The 14,520-nt window shown below is 31.4% G+C and overlaps 1 protein-coding gene across 2 annotated transcripts in view; it reads left to right on the forward strand.

Annotated features, from left to right (window-relative positions):
* Positions 1-3,439: 3,439 nt before the first annotated feature.
* Positions 3,440-14,520, forward strand: part of Sec5 (exocyst complex component secretory 5) — a 67,150-nt gene continuing 56,069 nt past the window's right edge. The window contains exon 1 of one of the 2 annotated variants that reach the window (XM_035369461.2): positions 3,440-3,766. The gene's annotated coding sequence lies outside the window, so the exon portion shown is untranslated. The remainder of the gene's footprint in view (positions 3,767-14,520) is intronic. The other variant, XM_035369460.2, reaches the window with a different exon arrangement.

The raw sequence follows: 14,520 nt of genomic DNA on the forward strand, positions 1-14,520 counted from the left end.
AGTATTTATTCTTAGAGTGTCACATCTTTTATTCCATATTAAACCGAGCACATTTGTATCAGCAGATGCATCAGCATTAATATCATTGAACTCCCACCCTCTAAGCTCAAATTTTCTCTCAGCCATTACCTCAGTTGATACACTAATAAAAAGATTGAGTTCTTCATTTTTAACACAACTGACACAATTGTCAACATAAAAACTATGCATAAGTTTTTGAATGACACCTTTCGTATATAAGGATTCACCGGTTTCTATTTTCTCTAAAACAGTTTGTAGGTGAAGCTGAATAGTAGAGTTTAGAAGAAAAGGGCTACTTGCTACACCAAAAACTACACGGCAGTGCCTGTACACATTCGGTTGACCATCACTATCAAGCCATAAGAACCGCAAATTCTCTATCAGTAGGTGAAACACTTTATTTGAAGAAAGGCTCTTCGTATATCATCAATAACACCAATCTCTTCTTTTCGAAAGCGTGTTAAAATACTCGGAAGCTGTTCTATTAGATTTGGGCCTTTTTCTAAGCAGTCATTAAGACTAGGAAATCCCTTTACTTTGGCCGAAGCATCAAATACCGGTCGGAGTTTTGTAGTGCTATTCTCTTTGATAACTTCTCGATGAGGAAGGTAAAGAACTTGCCCTTGATAATTTTTATCAGCCTTTTCAATTACTCCCCCTTCTAGCCATTCCTTGAAAACATCTCCATAAGCTTCATAATTGGACTCGATTTTAAGACGTTTAACAGTTTTATTCAGTCTTCTCTCGGCTAAGTCAAAATAGTCTGTTAGTGGTGGATGATATTCCAACCAGGGCAAATCAACCTCGAAACGATCATCGACTATACGAACTGTAATTAGAAAATGTATCCGAGCAGCTTCTTGCAGTTCAGTCTGGTTTTTCTTGACTGTTGGGTCAGTGATCCCAAGTGTGTCCAAAGTCCATAGATCTGTTATGGTCTCCACAGTAGATAACAAGGATGTAACTAAGAACGATGATGAAAGCTCACTTTTCGAAGTATTCGGCATTCGTCCCATAACTGACCATCCAAATTTGGTCTCAATAGCTACGAGACCACAAGGCAACTCACGACGACCACCTGTCACGAGTTTTCCAGCTACATCAGCCCCAATAAGAATCTCAATAGGATTTTGACAATCATCCACAATATTTATATTACAGGCTGCTAACTCTTTCAGACAAAGCTTGTTGACGGTAGGTGGCACTGACTTACAAATAATTTGTTGACTAAGAACTTTAAAGTTGCAATTATAATTCCCATGCACACTCGATAAATATAAAGTGTATACATCATGCTTGCATATCCCTGAGTCCTTCCCTCGAAATAAAGAGTGTTATAAATATTAACAACTCTGAGGTTCATAGTTCATTTCTTTAGCTGTACCTCTTAATAAATATGATCGCTGTGAAGCAGTATCGATAATAGCTCTTGCGACGCGTTTTTTCCCATCACTTCTAATTATAACTTTGAATGTTTGAAGCATTACGTCCGGAGTAGAAGATAAATTGGAAAGAGCTTGATCCACTTCAGCACTAATCTCAGTTTTCTTTTCAACTTCAGGTGATTCTTCGTTTTTTGACATAGTTATTTGGTGCATCTTACTACACAGAAGAATATGGTGTTTTTTACCACAATACAAGCAATCAGCTTTCAAGTTACAATCCTTGACTGAATGTCCAGATTTCAAACATAAAAAACACTTGTGAGATTGTTGAACCAGTGACTCCCTCTGCCTTAAAGGTATTTTTCTTACTTTTAGACAGTCTCCAGAAAAATGTGAATTAGAACAGAATATACATTGTTTTGATACTTGAGATGAAGTTAGAAGGTCTGTTGCACTAGGTATATTTGAAAACTTTCTACTCTTACATTTGTTCTCTATTACCTTTTTGTCATAGGAAAGATTATGTTTTACTTCTGCTTTTGGTTTCGATGTGTTGAAACTTTGAGAGGCTAAAAAAATGCGTTCTTCAGCTTCGGCTTGTAAAAATTCTAAAATGCATTCTACATCACTTTTCTCAATTATAGTTTTACTTTCGTCTGAATCATCTAAATTCACTTCTCGAATTCTACGATGAGCAGATCTATAGCGCTGCCAAGCAACAAGAGTTTCTTCGGGTAATGATGATTCAACTAGTGGAAAAATCATTGCAGCATATTTTTCCCTAGTAACACCTAATAATTCAAGTGATCGCAGTTTACTCTCAAGTTGATCGAAAAATTTTCTTAATGAATTTTTAGAAGTGTTATGTTTTTGAAGAACTAATACTGATAAGTCTCTGACATATATCTGAATTAATAGTTCCTTTCTGCCGAAACGCATTTTCAGCTGCTTTAAAGCTTTTACGTAACTATTACCCCCTGGGGAATAGCTCTTAATTAATTCTTCAGCAGGACTGCCTTTTCCCATTGCTTGAGATAAATACGAAACTTTATCGTGAAAATCGATATTAATGTCCTCATCAATTTTTTGAAACTGACCCCAAAAGTATAGCCAATTTCGTACACTACCGTCAAAAGTAGGTAATTTTATTTTTGGGTAACGTAATAAAGTGTTCGGCTGCGAAACAATGTTCAAATTTTCATTTTTAGAAGATAATTGTTCACTCACTAGTGTTTCTAGCTTCTGTTTTAAAGATCTCCATCGATCAATATACATATTTGACTCATCTACCGCTTTCTCTATTTCGGTATCGGAAATATTTTCAGAATACAACAAATGTTTATATTTCTCTTCACATGCTTTCATTAATAAAGCTTTCTCTTCAATTAGCTTTAATTTATTAATTTTATCAGCACGATTTAATTTGATTTCTTCCTCATCAAAAGCATTACATGCTCGAGTAAACAACCTTCTAAGTTGCTTTCTATCTTTCAAAACAATATCCATAATGCGCAAAGAATAAAAGAAAATATAAAAATATTTTTCACTCACTCTTAAAAATGCAGCCGTCGTCCTGACGCGGACGCCAGATGTCCCGTTTTACCTTCGATATCAGAAGAATTATGATGGAAAATGAGTATACAATCAATTATCCAATGAAAGACATCTCGTCACAACACAAACAGTTTAATTAAGTGTTAGTTTTAGCTTTGACACCTCAAAGCAATACTCAGAACATAAATGGCATAAAATAACACTCATCAGTTCTTAAATACTCATGAAAAACATCTCAAAAAGTCATTATTCTCATTACTTAAAACGAAAAATAAAATTATAGAACAAACTCGAAAGCGTAGATGTAAAAACTCAACTGTTGCCAAGCGCGATTTACTAAATTATATCAAAATAAAGATAATAATCAGGTAGAGGTTCAACTTCACATAATTATTTTCATTTTCGCTTTCACGAAGTATTATAGTTTTCACTTCTCTAGTTAATTCTTTAGATGCTGGAAGGAATTTTAATCTGGAGAACGTGAAGTAATTTTAACAACTTCAGTGCAAGCCTTCTATATGTATGCTATTCTTCAAGGATATTTTGGCGAAATACAAATGGCATGCTTCTATTATCCTTCCGTCGGCAAGCTAAAAGACTAAAACATGGCAGTTGTTGTTTTTTGTGTTTAAAAGGATGAAAGCATTTGAAGTTTAAGATGAGTGTAATTTCGTATTAATGAAAGTAATAAATATGTCCATCAGCATTTAAAATGGAAGTCAGCATGTGGTTTATCAACATTTTTTATTCATTTCAGTTATCATTCTTTAGTTGACGTTTTTTAAGGGAAACGCCTTCTTTTTGTTGTACGTAAAGTATTTCATGGCATATTGGTGACAAATTTTGATACTCTGTTTAAGTGCATATTACTGAAAATTATATTTTATGATTGATAAAACTAAATGTTTTGAAAGGCAATTTTTTTTTTATTGGTGACAAATTTTGATACTCTGTTTAAGTGCATATTACTGATATTTTAAGATTGATTAAATTTATTGAAATGCTATTTTTTTGTTTAATTTCTTTCTCTTGATCCGATTCTTTATATGTAAGTTGTTAAATTTGCAAGAATATAACAAGGAGGAATGCCACTAAGAAAACACGACTCTTACTGTAATTCTCCGAAATAGAACAAAACAAGGAAACATAAATTAAATTTTACATCTCTCATATTATTTGGAAGTAAATGAAAGATAAAGATGCCGTTCCTGAATAGTATCATTTTATTTAAAATTTGGTTTGATCTTTACATTATGGTAACTTGGCGATTTTTTGGCGACCAACTCTCCTCCTACAGCAACCCTATATTTTTTTTCCCCGCCGCCATTTTGTCTTCACGAAGTAAAGACATGTTTCTTTTCTTTTTATCTACTGAACACTTCTTCCAACAATCTACTAGCCGAATTACACTTACGCTACAAATTTTATCTAACAAAACTGCTTAATCATGACAAATATTCAATGCAAAATTGTGAAAAAGTGCACAATAGCAAACTCCTTGCGTGTTTTTCAGAATAAACATACACATAAACCACGTACACGTCGACTTATTTTTACTTAATAATACATCCCAGAATTGCACAAAAGTGGCATTGCGCACACTCTTCACTATATCCATGTACACTGCTGTTTTCTCATAAATTAGAAAAATTTCACTAAAATACATGACAATTTTTTGAATCTTTAAACCCGGTAAAAAGAACATATATGAAATTACCTGATCGCGAAAAAGTATATACCCTTTCCAAATATGAACATTTCCACGTATAAAATAAATAAAATATCCAAAAACTTTTACCTCTAAATTATCTATTATATTATAAACGTCACCAACGAATTCATACCGCAAACATCACAAATACTTAGAGTCAAATATTTAAATTATTTCCATGCACGTTTACTTCAACTTAAACGTATACCAAATTCCTACAAACATAAAATTCACAAAATAACTATCATTTAATTAAAATATAATTAAATTCAAAAACACTACTTAAAATATAAATAAGCACATACATTAAATTAATAAAAATTAGCTTACAATCCTAATTACTTTAAACTAAATCATTGCTAATAACGATTTTCCCAATAATACCAAATTACTTTACTTCCACCTTACATTTAGAACAATGCATAAAAATAATATCCTCAAATAATTAAAAATACTAACTTACCTAATCTTCTTCAGAATCTTGATTACGTGTCCGATAAACTTTTCTTATTTCTGTTTCAGGATCTTTAAAATCATACTTATAGTTCACAGCAAGGTACCAGGTAAAATAAATAACTTAATAAAACATCTTTACTTCTATCTCGCACAACCTTAAAGAAACACTTATTACTACCCCTTTCAATCCCACTAAATACCCATTTCGAATTCACTTTAGTTAGGGCCATGGGATCAAAAAATTAACGAACACTGTTTCACACAACACAGAATAAAGCCAAATACAAAATTTCCAGATTTTTTCCCGATTAAAGAACCGTAATTCGTCCATTAATATCACATGACATATCCCATGATCTCTCATTTCCCTCACACAAAATAATGCGTAATCGAACTGAGTACTGCTCACATTATTACCAAAGTCCCAGGTAGTAACCTTTATCGCCTCCAAAATGTCGCCAAACTACCAGTTACCATATTCTAAAGATCAGCCAAAATTTGCGTGTAATTTTGTGCTATGAATATACACTTGGAAATTAAATGAAAGTAGTAAATTTTTGACTACAGTATTGAAACTATATAAAATTAAGGAAATCAGGATTCCCCTCTTTTTTTATGTAGCATTAAAATGCTTTAAATCCTGCAATATTTGTTGTAATTAGTGTTCTAAAGGTTTGTACTTCAGCACGGCAGAAACATTTAAATGCTATGACAATAAATACATTAAAAAATAAATACTGAAGAATGAATCCTTATGCAGACTATTATCAAATATTATATAATATAAATTTATAAATATTATAAACTTACTGATTTTATGTGAAATATGTATTATAAAGTGTATGCTCTTGAACTGTTATATAATGAGTTTTATTGTAATCCTTCCATATTATGAATAAAATAGAAGCATTTAATCATACACTGAATTAGTATGTCATTACTCATGCTGAAGTTATTATGCATAAGTTTTAAAAATTCATAGTTTACTTTCATGTGCTGCCCAGATAGGAAAGGGCTTAAAAACTTGATTGAGATTTTGAAGGGGGTCGTATAGCCCCTTCGAAATCTTTTGATTATCATCATCCCTTGGCCATGGTATCCTTTTACTTGATTTCTTCTTTTGATTATGACCCATGACTGTGATAGTACCTTTGAAGATGTTTTTCAGTACAATATTATGCACAAAAAAGTGTGTACCTGTATGCTTTAATTAGTGAGGTACTCAGTTTTCAAAATTTTATGCATTATTTTGAGATACCCTGTAGAATATTCTTTATGATTTAGCACAACTGTGGGTTTCTACACAATGTTAATGTAAGAGTAACTAGACATCGATTATTCTGAGCCATTATTTTTATTTAGTCTTATAGTCAGAACTATTCAACAATTTACATATAACATACTATTTTATTTTGGAACTATAATTTATTGGATTCATTAAAAAATTAAACCAAAGTACGAAGTACATTTTGTAAAAGTTTTGATAAATGGAGATGTTGTGGTGTGGTGTGGTGTATTTAATTATGACAAAGCACACTAGTTCTATCTGCCTAAGGGGAGGGATGCCTTCGTGGAGGACTTTCTAAGGGAACTGGCTCGTATACACGTTACACATGGGGAAAACCGCAAAAACACTCATGCAGCCATCCCGTTCGCGGGATTCGAACCTCGGACCGAACTACCAGTGTTTAGCGACATTACCGCTTGGCTGCTGGTGGACTGATAAATGGAGAAAGGAATGATACAATATAGAGTTTGAAATACAAATGCTCAATATTGGAAACTTCAGACCACTTATTCAGTAAGTAACTAAGTATATAAATAAAATAACAAGAAAAATTTCCTTTCTGGCTTACAAAGTCTAGGAATGAAGAAAATAATACCGAGCAAAAGAAGGAAAGTATGCCACAAATGCAGTTTTTTCCCTCCACTAATTGAGATTCTCTGCAGGCATGTCACTTTCAAACCTGCTGGCTAGGGAGTGGTGTGGTGGCCAGTGACACTGAATAAATTAGCATATTCATGTTGACCAGAATAATATTTTCAAATGTTAAGTGGTTCTGATGGGACTAAAATTTTTCTGTGTAATCTAAAGAATAAATGCAGCCTGGATTCGGACATATATGTGTTCATGTATGCAACTATGTGTTCATGTATGAACATATGTGTGTATATGCATACATACATATACACATGTATACATGTACATGTGTATATATTTCTGAATCCAGTCCTGATAACAGAAGAGGGTACTTTTCCGTTTTGCCGGCACAGGCGATAATGTTGCCAATAATGGTACAACTGATGCCAAAGAGAATATCCTCGCTGGTAACCTTTTACGCCTCATTTTCAAAACAAGTAGCAGCCATTTCTTATCAGATTTGTTTCTTTTAATACTGGTGTACAATTATATAGAATTTTTACCACATAGTGCAATTTTATGCCTATTCGCAGTAATTAAGTTAATTAGGATGCAATCACATCTCTCACCCAAAGGTGAAAATATAGAAAAGGCAAAATCAAGGGTTAAATTCATCAGTTCTAATGAAAATGCACTAGCGAAGTAAAGCACTGCGGTTTTACATAATTTCTGAGTAAGCTATTCAAACAAATTGAAATAATTCTTGCATTTAAACTTGTATTCCAAATTAAGATTTAACTTGAAATTAATGTAGATAATTACTGAGAGAATTAGCTTTGGTTGATCTTTGGATTACGGTAACTTGGCGATTTTTTGGCGAAAATTTGGCGACCAACTCTATTTTTATCTAACTCTATCTGCTACAGCAACCCTCTATTTTTTTTTCGTCGGTTTTTTTTTATTTACTCAACACTCTTTCCAACAATCTACTAGCCGAATTACACTTATTCTAGAAATTTTATGTAACAAAACTGCTTAATCATGACAAATATTAACTGCAAAATTGGGAAAAAGTGCACAATCGCAAACTCCTTGCGCATTTTTCAGAATAGCACATGCACATAAACCATTTACACGTAGACTTATTTTTACTTAAAAAAAATCGCAGAATTGCAGAAAAATGGCATTCCACACACTCTTAACTTTATCCATCTACACTGCTATTTTCTCATAAATTACAAAAATTTGCACGAAAATGCAAAAAAATTCTGTGAATTCTGTGGCTGCATTTATTCTTTATATTACATAGAAAAATTTTAGTCCCATCAGAACCACTTAAGATTTGAAAATATTATCTTGGTCAACATGAATATGCTAATTTATTCAGTGTCACTGGCCACCACACCACTCCCTAGCCAGCAGGTTTGAAAGTGATATGCCTGCAGAGAATCTCAATTAGTGGAGGGAAAAAACTGCATTTGTGGCATACTTTCCTTCTTTTGCTCGGTATTATTTTCTTCATTTCTAGACTTTGTAAGCCAGAAAGGAAATTTTTCTTGTTATTTTAAACTGAAACGTATACTAAATTCCTACAAACATAAAATTCACAAAATAACTATCATTTAATTAAAATATCACTAAACCATGTACACGTTGACTTATTTTTACTTAAAAAAACGTCCCAGAATTGCACAAAAATGGCATTGCGCACACTCTTCACTATATCCATGTACACTGCTTTTTTCTCATAAATTAGAAAAATTTCACGAAAATGCATGAAAATTTTGTGAATCTTTAAATCCGGTAAAAAAAACATATACGAAATTACCTGATCGCAAAAAAGTATATACCCTTTCCAAAGATGAACATTTCCACGTATAAAATAAATAAAATATCCAAAAACTTTTACCTCTAAATTATCTATTATATTATAAACGTCACCAACGAATTCATACCTCAAACATTACAATTGGTTACAAATACTTAGTGTCAAATATTTAAATTATTTCCATGCACGTTTACTTCCACTGAAACGTATACCAAATTCCTACAAACATAAAATTCACAAAATAACTATCATTTAATTAAAATATAATTAAATTCAAAAACACTACTTAAAATATAAATAAGCACATACATTAAATTAATAATAATTAGCGGTACTATTCGGTTTCGAGGGCCGTAAAAAATCGCCAAACTATTGTTGATGCCAATGCTGCCAAAAATAATTGCGGCAACCCTAACAATTGCGGCAAGAAAGGAAGTATAATAGTAAATAACTATCTAAGATTGATGTTTTAATTTAGATGAAAGGTTAATTTCATATAATACTTTTTCATTATTATAATTTATATAAAAATTGCTAAACATAACTGAATGGATGCCTGCATCGCTATTTCGCTACCGACTTATCGCTAAAGCATAATTTCATCTTGTTGGTTGTTGAAACATAATTTTCTATAATGAAAGATGCCTTTTCTTTGAAAATATTTTCAGTAAAGTGCAGAATCGCTCACTTATTTGTTTGCAGTTTTTACAAGGGTAAAAACAATTGGATTTTTTCAATTTTCTTTTACTTTTTAAGTGAAAATAGTTCGATGTGTACATAGATAAAGTCAAGGGTGTGCGCAGTGCCATTTTTGTGCAATTCTGGGATTTTTTTTTTAAGTGAAAATAAGTCGATGTGCACATGGATACCGAGTATGTGCAATTCTAAGAAACGCGTCAAGCAATGGGTGATTCTGCACTTTACCCAAAATTCTATTGCCGACTTTTCGTCATGGGCAATTCCCAAATTGTTAAATCCATAGGATATCAAAAAAGGATTTAAAATCAAAAAAAGGATTTAAAAATTAAACTAGTATTTCAATGTTGTCTTAAGAAATATAGAACTATACAAACTTACGCAATCTGAAATCAACGCGTACGCTAGATTTGGCGCACGGTTAAATGGGCGCGTTTGCTAGATTTGGCGCTTTTGCGCATACATTTTCGCTGCAATTTTTTTACGGCCCTCAAAACGGAATACTACCAAATTAGCTTACAATCCTAATTACTTTAAACTAAATCATTGCTAGTAACAATTTTCCAATAATACCATATTACTTTATTTACTCCTTGCATTTAGAACAATGCATAAAAATAATATCCTCAAATAATTAAAAATACTAACTTACCTAATCTTCTTCAGAATCTTGATTACGTGTCCGATAAACTTTTCTTATTTCTGTTTCAGGATCTTTAAAATCATACTTATAGTTCACAGCAAGGTACCAGGTAAAATAAATAACTTAATAAAACATCTTTACTTCTATCTCGCACAACCTTAAAGAAACACTTATTACTACCCCTTTCAATCCCACTAAATACCTATTTCGAATTCACTTTAGTTAGGGCCATGGGATCCAAAAATTAACCAACACTGTTTCACACAACACAGAATAAAGCTAAATACAAAATTTTCAGATTTCCCCCCTTTTCCGATTAAAGAACTGTAATTCGTCCATTAATGTCACATGACATATCTGATGATCTCTCATTTCCCTTACACAAAATAATGCGTAATCAGAACTGAGTACCTCTCACATTATTACCAAAGTCCTAGGTAATAACCTTTATCGCCTCCAAAATGTCGCCAAACTACCAGTTACCATATTCCAAAGATCAGCCTTAGCTTTTTGTAGCGTAGTTTATGTGAGATGAGATTACTTGGGGTCACGTGATATGAACTGGCGAATCAGGATGTTGAACCATGAAAGTATAGTAAATTCTTAAATTAATGTCTTTTTACAAATTTATTGTCTTTATTTATTGGCTTTTTACAAAATTTTAAATGATATTAAAATGTTTATGCCTTCAAAATAAATTCTTAGACCTAACATTTGTTAACATTTTTTATGTGTATGCTGTATGTTGTCACCAATAAAGTCTGCTTGGCGAGATTTGCCGGCGAAACGGAAAAGTACCCAGAAGAGTACCCATTTTACTAAAGTGATGATCTAAAATCCAGAATAACCAAAGCTCCATCTATTCCGGATCTTTGAGTTTGTGCTGCATTAAAATGATTCAAGTATTATTAGGGATACTGTCATAAATATGTCTTCATAAAGATGCTGAGAATTTTATGCAGACCAACCAGTGTTTCTGGAACCAAAACCTTCATGTATATCAAAGTAAAGATGCTGGCACATACATCAAGATAAGTTCTTGGGGTAAACAAACGAAAATGCGTTCTCGCTGTCTATTGGCTGTGATGTCACTGAAGTTTTCTCTCCTCAGATCAACATAGATTTTTGCATTGATTTAAGCTGAATGTGAGCTTGTGCGCGACTGTAGAAACTCATTCATTTTTTTTTTTCTCTCAAATATAATTAAATTTATGTAGTATAATGGTGGTACGCACTGCGCGATTGCATTATGCACCAATAATGCAGGCAAAATAAAAAATAATCAGCAAAATGTATTATTTCATAGGTATAGAAACTTATAGTGTTTTTTTGATTTGATGCAAGTTATTTTGAATTTTCGGGTTACTTAAATTAATTTATTCATTAATATATATAGAAACTTCTATGCATTTTATTAGGTGTATTTAAATGCCAACGGTTTTGAATATTGTTGTGAATTGTGACAGATGCATATAAATATGTTTAAATAGTTTTAAATTATGTGTATGTAGCTCACTGCATTAATTAACTCGTTTTACACATGGAAAAATGGCCATGCAACCAGCCTTTTCTCCAGGAATTGAAGTCAAACCACAAGTGTTCAGCTGATGGGCCTTCTCAATTACTTAGAATTTGAGCCTATTGTACTGTTAATATGGTACATGCCAGAAATACAATATCATTAATACACGGGGTACATGTAAGCAATAAGAAGGACTAACAACACCACAGAGTACAGAAAGCAACATATTAGAAGTCCACAATACATTTGGCGAGCAAATTAAGTTGTATTATTATACTTAAGGCTATCAGTTCTGGATAATTTAGTTACAGTAATTTTGCAAAGATAGTAAAGCAGTTCCTTCAGCAATATTAATTTTCTAATTATTAAGGCTTTTTTCTTTCATATTATTTGAAGACAGAGTAATACACAGCATGCATTTAAATGCAATCAAAATTTAGGAAATGTATGATTTAAGAATATAGAAACGTTTAAAAAACAAATATGTTAAAATTCTTGTAAAATATAAAATTTCATTTTCTATCTGTACTTATAATTTGTTATGATTTGTATTATGAATGAATAATATAACTTAAGCAAATATTTTATTTATTATAATTTTAAAATTTGCATTCCATTACTATACAGTGCACCATGATATATTTCATACAAAATTTCATTTATAAAATTAAGATCCATATTTACTAAGATTTTGTTGAATGTAGTGTTTAAAATTTAGTACCAATTTTGACTTTGATTTGATGAATTTTGCATTTAATTATATAAATTTACCTGCAGAATTATATTTTGCTAGTATCTACGAATGTAATCATTATGTCTGTGGGGATATTGTACACAGGTCATCATATTAAATAAACATCCACCCTTTTTCCATGTGTTCACAGAAAGTACGATGACAGTCAAATGACGTTAAGATAACTGCATAATGTTAAACTGCATAATGTTGGACTTTGGTAATAATGATAAACTGCATAATGTTGTTGTTAAATGCATTTATCTGTGTATGAATAATATTTTTTCACAACTAAACTGATAACTCTAATTTTTTTTATTCATAGAATGGTTAAGCTGAATATGCTAAATGAAATGTAATATTTAAATTATTATATAAACATATTTCTTTTTTGATACCAAAACAAACACATACAGCTTTCAGTCCTATTAATATCTGCCCACCAGCGGCCGAGCGGTAAAGTCGCTAAACACTGGTAGTTCGGTCCGAGGTTCGAATCCCCCGAACGGGCTGGCTGCATGGGCGTTTTCGTAGTTTTCCCCATGTGTAACGAGTATACGAGCCAGTTTCCCTTAGAAAGTCCCCCACGAAGGCATCCCTCCCTTCAGGCTCATAGCCCTCGAGGCTTTGCCATAATCACACACACCACACCACCTATTAATATCTAGGATTTACTTCTCTGAAATAAAAAATGAGGATGACAATTCAGAAAATGACATGTTTCATTTTGTTATTTTTTTTATAAATTAGATATAATACATAAGTGAAATAAATATAGAAACCTAAAAGATAAAATTCTAAATATACAATATTAATAACAAAACATAATAGAGGATATGCAACTATTCTTTTAATATCTTACTCATTTTTTATATAAAAAGTTAACATCTTCTATCTGAATATTTTTGGAAATTTTTATTTTTGCTAAAAAGTAAAATTCAAAGAATTAAGATTTAAATTAAAATTAAGTCTCAATTTTTATATATAGAATTACATAATGCAGCTGCTGATTTTAAAGAGTCTTCTGATTAAATATTACACTTCCTTTCAGTTATAGCTTGAATAGTTCATTTGTTTATGTTTCTTGTTGCTGCTTTACATCAAGAAATTACAAACAAGTTTTAGAATCTAGCGACTTATAATTTTATGCAATTTCTTTTTTAATCTATTAAAATTAATCATATATTACAGGAAAAGCTCATGCGAGTTCATCTGAAAAAAAAAAAAAAAAAAAAAAAGCCACAAGTAAACTAAGATTTCTAAATGAAACAAGTACTGCAGAAACAATTGGACCGAAAGTAGGCTTTAGCAAAAAATTAATTTAAATTTCAGCCAAATTAGATTCCAAACATTAGGGACAAGTTTGTACAGCTTTATAGAATAAATATTCTTAATTTGAATTTCTTCTATACCGCTACATTCAGGGCTTAATTTCTAAAATTAGAAGTGCCGGAACCCTATGAAAGACCGTTAGTAAAGAGGAACAAGAGTAAATAAATAAATAAAATGACTATTAAACTAAGATTTCTAAATGAAGCAAGTACTGCAGAAACAATTGGACCGAAAGTAGGCTTTAGCAAAAAATTAATTTAAATTTCAGCCAAATTAGATTCCAAACATTAGGGACAAGTTTGTACAGCTTTATAGAATAAATATTCTTAATTTGAATTTCTTCTATATCGCTACACTCAGGGCTTAATTTCTAAAATTAGAAGTGCCGGAACCCTATGGAAGACCATTAGTAAAGAGGAACAAGAGTAAATAAATAAATAAAATGACTATTAAAATCATTTATCATTTAAAAATTAAATAGTTAGTTATTATCAAATTAATAAATAATTATTTAATTAATATTAGCAATTAATATTTATTAATTATTATCTAACCATTAATTAATAATTGATTATTATTTATTAAAATAATTCAATAAAATGTAAAGAGGTAAATTAACATTTAATAAGCGATTTTTAATATAATTTTATTGCTGCTAAAAATAAAATTTTTGAGATTAAATTTCTACTGAATTTGTAGTTCCGTTAATTACATGAAAGAAGTGCCAGAGCCTTCTTATGTAGGGCTCCGATGCGCTTCGGCTAGAATTATCATTTAT

The sequence above is a fragment of the Stegodyphus dumicola genome, chromosome 6, assembly GCF_044657685.1.
Source record: "Stegodyphus dumicola isolate Sdum_Otavi_A_Nest chromosome 6, ASM4465768v1".
NCBI lineage: Eukaryota > Metazoa > Arthropoda > Arachnida > Araneae > Eresidae > Stegodyphus > Stegodyphus dumicola.